The sequence below is a fragment of the Orycteropus afer genome, unplaced genomic scaffold (assembly GCF_000298275.1).
Source record: "Orycteropus afer afer isolate SDZICR_OR568_19922 unplaced genomic scaffold, OryAfe1.0 scaffold00036, whole genome shotgun sequence".
NCBI classification, from domain to species: domain Eukaryota; kingdom Metazoa; phylum Chordata; class Mammalia; order Tubulidentata; family Orycteropodidae; genus Orycteropus; species Orycteropus afer.
This window is the reverse complement of record NW_006921623.1, coordinates 2,756,080-2,763,355: the sequence shown is the minus strand read 5'-3', so window position 1 is coordinate 2,763,355 and position 7,276 is coordinate 2,756,080.

Below are 7,276 nucleotides of genomic sequence, written 5' to 3'. Positions count from 1 at the left end.
ATTCAGGGTAATTATTGATAAGTTTGAATTTGTTGCTGTCATTTTGTTATGTATTTTTTCATGGTGTCCCTGGTTTCTTTGTTCCATATTATTTTCTGTTTGGCCAAGCAATTTTTACTAGATCAGTCTAACTAACATTTAGGCAAACTCTCCAGGAGATAGTCCTGCAGCACTCTATATGTTCTTTTATAGATTTATATTCCATTATAATACTTCATCTCCAAGGTATCCCATTGCATGGGACATGTTTATATTAAAACATTTGTTGTTTATTTGACATTCAAATATAACCAAAATGTCCTGTATCTTTATTTACTAAAGAATAATGTGAGCTTCTTTAAGGCAGAGTGGGTATGAATTAATTTTAGAACTCTTCATAAAGCCAAACCAAAAACAAACTCACTGCCATCAAGACAATTCCAACTCATAGCAACTCCCTTTGAGTTTCTGAGGTGGTAAATCTTTATGGAAGTAGATTGCCCAGTCTTCCTTTCGCAGAGTGACTGATGGGTTTGAACCACTAACCTTGTGGTTAGCAGGCAAATGCCTTAGGCACTAGGCCACCACAGCTCCTTCTTCATAGCACCAATGCATTGCATATACTATTGCTGTTAGCTGCCTGGAGTGAGTTCCCACTCATGGCAACCCCAAGTGCAAGAGAATGAACATTGCTGGTCCTGCGCCATCTTCACAATAGTTGATATCCTACATTCTGAGTCCACTGTTGCAGTCACTGTATTTTGAGGAACTTCCAACCTAGAGGGGAGCTCTGGTGTCATAGTGCCTAGGACAGTTGACTGCTAACCAGAAGACTGGTTCAAACCCACCAACTACTACTGCTCGAAGGACTCTACTTCCATACCAGCTCAGAAACCCAAGGAGGAATCACTATGAGTCAGAAACAACTGAACGGCAGTGAGTTTGGTTTTTTGTTTGGTCCAACCTAGGGGGCTCATTTTCCACCATTATATCAAACAGTATTCTGTTGTGATCCATAGGAGTTCCACTGGCTAATTTTCCAAAGTAGATCACGAGGTCTTACTTTATAGTCTGTCTTAGTCTGGAAGCTTTGGTGAAACCTGCTCACCATGGGTGACCCAACTGGTATTTAAAATACAGATAGCACCGCTTCCAGTATCACGGCAACAAGCCAGCCACCATAGTACAACAAACTGGCTAACTGGTGGTGCTTAAATGTATTCCCAAAAAACAAACCCTCTGCTATGGAGTCAATTCCAACTCACAGCAACCCTAAAGGACAGAATAGAACTGCCCCATAGGTTTTCAAAGGCTGTAAATCTTTACAGTAGCCTACTGCTTCATCTTTCTTTCAGAGCAGCTGGTGGGTTCAAACCACAGACCATTTGGTTAGTAGCTGATTGCTTTAACCACTGTGCCATCAGAACTCCTTATTGCATGTATTTAAAAAAAAAAACAACAACTGCCATTGAATTGATTCCAACTCATAGCAACACCCATTGGGTTTCCGAGGGAATAAATCTTTATGGAAGTAGATTTCCCTGTCTTTCTTCTGTGGAGTGCCTGGGGGTTTGTGAATCACCAGCCTTCTGGTTAGCAGTCAAATGCCTTAGGCACTGCACCGCTGCAGCTCCTTATTGCATGTATTAAACACTTTAAAAATACTCCTCAGGTGAATGAATAAAGGAGTGAGGGGATGAAGAGGTATTGAACATATTTCAAAACTATAGACATAATTAACTTTGGAAGTCTGGGAGAAGCAAGGAAAATATTGGAAGTTTGGCCCTGAAAACTTTCTAAAGGAAAGCAAGAAATTGGCTTTAAAAAGGAAAATGAGCTGACAAAATTTAGTTATGTCTTCAAGATAAAGTCTTAATTAAAAATAATTAAATGCTCTTTAGCTATATTAAAACAAAATTAAAAATAAAAAGAGAAATGAGAAGTACCTTCTCTGAGAGCTTTCTGGTTTAAAATGGTACTGCAAATTTTTTGGTGTATGTGATCTGTTACTGCTAATAATAATGGTTCAGGGGCTGGAAGAGGAAGAGATGAAGAGCAACTGCTTAATAGATAGGGTGTTTTCTTTTGAAGTGATGGAATATTTTGGAACTAGATAAAAGTGTTGGTTGGATAACATTGTGAATATACTAAATGTCACTGAATGGTTCACTTTAAGATAGTCAATTTCTTTTTATGTGAATTTCACCTCAATAAAAACTATTGAGTACTTACTATGTAGAGCACTTAGAGTATGTAATCTAATCACTGTATTATCTAATTTAACAACCTTTTCCGAGAAGCTGGACTATATGAAGAACAACATGGCATCGGGATTGGAGGAAGACTTGTTAATAACCTGTGATATACAGATGATACAACCTTCCTTGCTGAAAGTGAAGAAAACATGAATTACTTACTGATGAAGATCAGAGACTACAGCCTTCAGTATGGATTACACCTCAACATAGAGAAAATAAAAATCCTCATGACTGGACAAATAAGCAACATCATGATAAATGGAGAAAAGAATGAAGTTGTCAAGGATTTCAACACCCATGGAAGCAGCAGTCAGGAAATCAAAGGACATACTGCACTGGGCAAATCTGCTGCAAAAGACCTCTTTAAAATGTTAAAAAGCAAAGATGTCACTTTGAAGACTAATGTGCATCTGATCCTAGCCATAGTATTTTCAATAGCCTCATATGCATTTGAGAGCTAGAAAACTACAGAAGAATTGATGCATTTGAATTGTGGTGTTGGTATAGAGTATTGAATGTGCCAAGGACCGCTGAAGACTGAAAAAATCTGTCTTGGAGGCAGTACGTCAGAATGCCCCTTAGAAGCAAGAATGCTCAGATTTTATCTTTCATATTTGAGTCATGCTGTCAGAAGGGACCAGTTTCTGGAGAAGGATATTGTTCTGGTTACCTAGTGCCGCTCTGACAAGAATATATCACAAATGGGATGGCCTTGACAAACAGGAGTTTATTCTCTCACAGTTTGGAGGCTTTAAGTCCAAGTTCAAAGTGCCAGGCTCTAGGGGCTGTGTGAAAGCCCCTTGACCTTGGGCTTCAGCTCTGCCTCTTGCTCCCAGCCCACTGAAGCTAGAGGCTTTTCTTCACTCAGGCAGCTACTGGCTGCTGAGGCTAACAAGCCCAAGGTCGACAAATAAAATGGCACAGTACTGATTTTACCAAACCACAGGGCAGGCCATTAATTCAAGTCCATTGAAAGTCCCAAGATCGGCAGAGCAATGTGGCAAGCTGTTGAACAGCAACTTAGCTACATGCAGGGTTCAAGCGTGCCATAAGCTAGAGACTGTTCCCCAAGGTTTCTCCTCATATACAGGAAGCAGACCACATTCCCTAAGGCAGCTACTCAGCTGCTCACAGTAGATTCTACCATGGAGTTGATTACCAGTTTCATCATGGGGAGTACTATGTCCAACTGCCCAGCCACTCAACCAGGCCCAGCCAAGTTGACACACAAACTGAACTACCACAGATATCATGCTGGGTAAAGTAGAGGGTTGGCAAAAAAGGGGAAGACCCTCAACAAGATGGACTGATGAAGTGGCTGCAACAGTGGGGTCAACCATGGCAACAATTGTGATGGTGGTGCAGGACCGGGCAGTGTTTTGTTCTTTTATACATAGGGTCACTATGAATCAAAACTGACTCGATGGCACCTAATGTTAGTTAGATGTTACTGCCAATTTACAGATTAGGTAATTGACACTTAGAAAGTTAAAGTAACTTGCCTGAAGTTACTCAACTAGTAAGTGCTAAAAATGGGAGTCAAACATGTCAGTCTGATCCCAAATCTCTGCTTTAAACCATTACGATATACTGCCTCCAAGGCACTCCTCATGAAGCACACTCACAGGCATACTTTTTCTTCTGTAGTTTAACTGGGCTAATATCGTATTTCCAAAGAAGCAGCACTAATAGGTCTTTGCTGAGTTTCTGAGATCCATCTTAAAGGCCACTGGAAGCTGTCGTAATCAGACAATAATTCCAAGTGGGATTTTTACTTTTTTTAAATTAAGAATTTGTTAATATATTTTGAAATATGTGTGCTTCTTAAACAGAGGATCCCTAGGTGGCCCAAACACTTTTCACCAGACTACTTACTAAAAGGTTTGTGGTTCAAACCCACCCAGCAGCACTGAGGAAGAAAGGCTTGGCAACCTACTTCTGTAAGGATTCCAGCCAGGAAACCCTACAGAGCACTGTCCTACTTTGTAAAACATGAGGTTGCCATGACTCAGAATTGACTCAATGGCAACAAATTTTCTTCTTTTGATAACAAAAGTAAATAATACAATTTGACATATATCCTTCCAGACAAGCAAAGTTTAAAAACATGCCAGCTTTTTAAAGATTCTGTTAGAAGGCCATTTGAGACGGATTTGATAGTTTTCCTCTCTGTACCTAGTTTCCTCACCTGTAAAATGGGGATAATAATGGTACCTATCGTAGTGGTTAAACACTTGACTCTTAACCAAAAAGGCTTGGAAACCCTATGGGGCAATTCTATTCTATTCTATGTTGTTGTTGTTATGTGCTGTGGAGTCGGACCTGACTCATAGCAACCCCTCCTTGGGTTTCTGAGGCGGTATCACTATGGAAGTAGATTGCCCAACCTTCTTCCCGAGGAGTGGCTGGTGGGTTTGAATTGCCAGCCTTCTGGTTAGCAGTCAAGTGCCTTAGGCACTACGCTGCCAGACCTCCTATTCTATTCTATAGGGTGGCTATTAGTCAGAATCAACTTGATGGCAATGGGTTTTTGGGGGTGTTTATCTCAGAAAAGAATTCCTAGATGGTGCAGTTAAAGCACTTGGCTGCTAACCCAAAAGTTGGAGGTTCAAGACCATCCAGAAGCACCTCAGAAGAAAGGCCTGGAGATCCAATTTTTGTTGTTGTCAAATTTTTATTGTGATTTGGGTGAAACTTTACAGAACAAATTCATTTTCCATACAGAAGTTCATACACATTTTGTTTCCTGACATTGACTACAATTCCCCACAATGTAACAACTCTCTTCCCACTTCTTCCTTGTAGTAACCTCTTCCCTGTGTCCTTCTTTCCTATGCATTGCTGCCCCCTGAACGATTTGTCTTCTGTTGGGTTTCTTGTATAATTATTTGAATTAACAGATGGCCACACCTGGGACTTCTACCTGGACCCCAAAGTGTGCTGTGTTTCTTGGTTCTGATCTTCATCATTGATTTTTTTTTTTTTTTAATTGTGATTTGGGTGAAAGTTTACAGAGCAAATTCACTTTCCATACAGCAGCAAACATACACTTTGTCTCATGACATTGACTATAATTTACCACAATGCAACAACTCCCCTCCCACTTCCTTCCCATAGTTACCTTATTCCTGTGTCTTTCCCTCCATGCACTCTTGCCCCCTGAGCTGTCTCCCTGTGCATAAACAGCCCTTCTATTCTCCCATGATTGTTCTCTCCAAGGAGTATATCACCTAATGCAAATATTCACCTCATATGCCTGTCTTTTGTTTGGCTGGAAGCCACAGGAGTGGGTTCAATTCCAGACCTGAAGAGCAGCTAGGGGTCATAGTCTCAATGATTCCATCAGGCTTTATCAGACCGGCAAACCTGGTCTCCTTTAATGACTTTTTTCTTTAATGAGTTTTGTTCCACATTGTTCTTCCACTCTATCCAGGATCTCCTACATAGATCCCCCCTTTGAGTGGTTGACAGTAGTAACCAGGCACCATCTAGTTCTGGTCTCATAATCATATAGGCTGAGGATCGCATGGTGTACCAGTAGCTTAGACTAATTGTTTCCATGCATCTTTGTTTTCTTCATTCTTTTTCGCTCTGGACAAGGAGAGACCCATCATTGCATCTAGATGGCTGCTTACAAGCTTTTAAGATCCTAGTCACTACTCGCCAAAGTGGGTTGTGGAACAATGTTTTATGTAGTATGTTATGCCAATTGAGCTTGATGTCCCCTGCGACTATGGTCCTGAGCCCGCAGGTCCAACTACCTTGGTTTTTTGCACTCTTCTTCACTTCTGACGATAGGAGACCATTAGTTGCATCTTAGATGGCTGCTTGAAAGCTTTTAAGCGGCCATCTAAGCTACTCACCAATGTAGGTTGAGGAACAAGATTTTTATGTATTTTGTTGTGCCAATTGAGTCTGGTGTACCCCAGTACTACGGTCCTGAGTCAGTAGATTCTCTTATGGTTTCTTGAAATAGTCTTTTATAGTTTTCTTTGTACAGGTCTTTTGTGTCCTTGGTAAGATTTATTCCCAAGGTGGGTTTTTATTTTTTTTGTAGCTATTGTAAACGGTATTGATTTCCTCATTTCTTTTTCACCAATCTCTTTGCTGGTGTAGAGGAATCCAGCTGATTTTTGGATGTTGAGCTTGTATCCTGCCACGATGCTAAATCTGTCAATTAGTTCCAGTAGATTTTTTACTGAGTTTCTTGGGTTTTCTATGTATAGGATCATATCAGCAAATAGGGATAGTTTGACTTCTTCCTTACCAATTTGGATGCTTTTGATTTCCCTTTCTTGCCTTATTGCCCTGGCTAGGAATTCCAATACAATGTTGAATAGAAGTGGTGATAGACGACATCCTTGTCTGGTTCCTGTTCACAAGGGAAATGTTTTCAGTCTCTCTCCATTAACAATAATGTTGGCTGTTGGTTTTGCATATATACCCTATATTATGCTGAGGAATGTCCCTTCTATTCCTATTTGGCTGAGAGTTTTTATCAGGAATGGGTGTTGGATTTTATCAAATGCCTTTTCTGCATAGATTGATATGATCATATGGTTCTTTTCCTTTGTTTTCTTTATGTTGTGGATGACGTTGATTGGTTTTCTAGTGTTGAACCATCCTTGCATACCTGATATGAACATCATTTAGTCATAATTAATTTTTTTTGATATGTTGTTGGAGTCTGTTGGCTAGGATTTTGTTGAAGATTTTTGCATCTATATTCATGAGAGATATTGGTCTGTAGTTTTCTTTTTGATTGATGTCTTTGCCTGGTTTTGGTATCAAGATTATGCTTGCTTCATAAAATGAATTAAGGAGGATTCCATCCTTTTGTAGGTTTTGGAATAGTTTGAGTAGGATTGATGTCAGTTCTTCTCTAAATATTTGGTAGAATTCTCCAGTGAAACCGTCTGGGCCAGGACTTTTTGTTTGTTTGAAATTTTTTTATGACCTGTTCAATTTCTTCTTTTGTTATGGATCTGTTCAACTTTTCCACTTCGGTCTGTGTTAGTTTAGGTAAGTGGTGTGTTTCT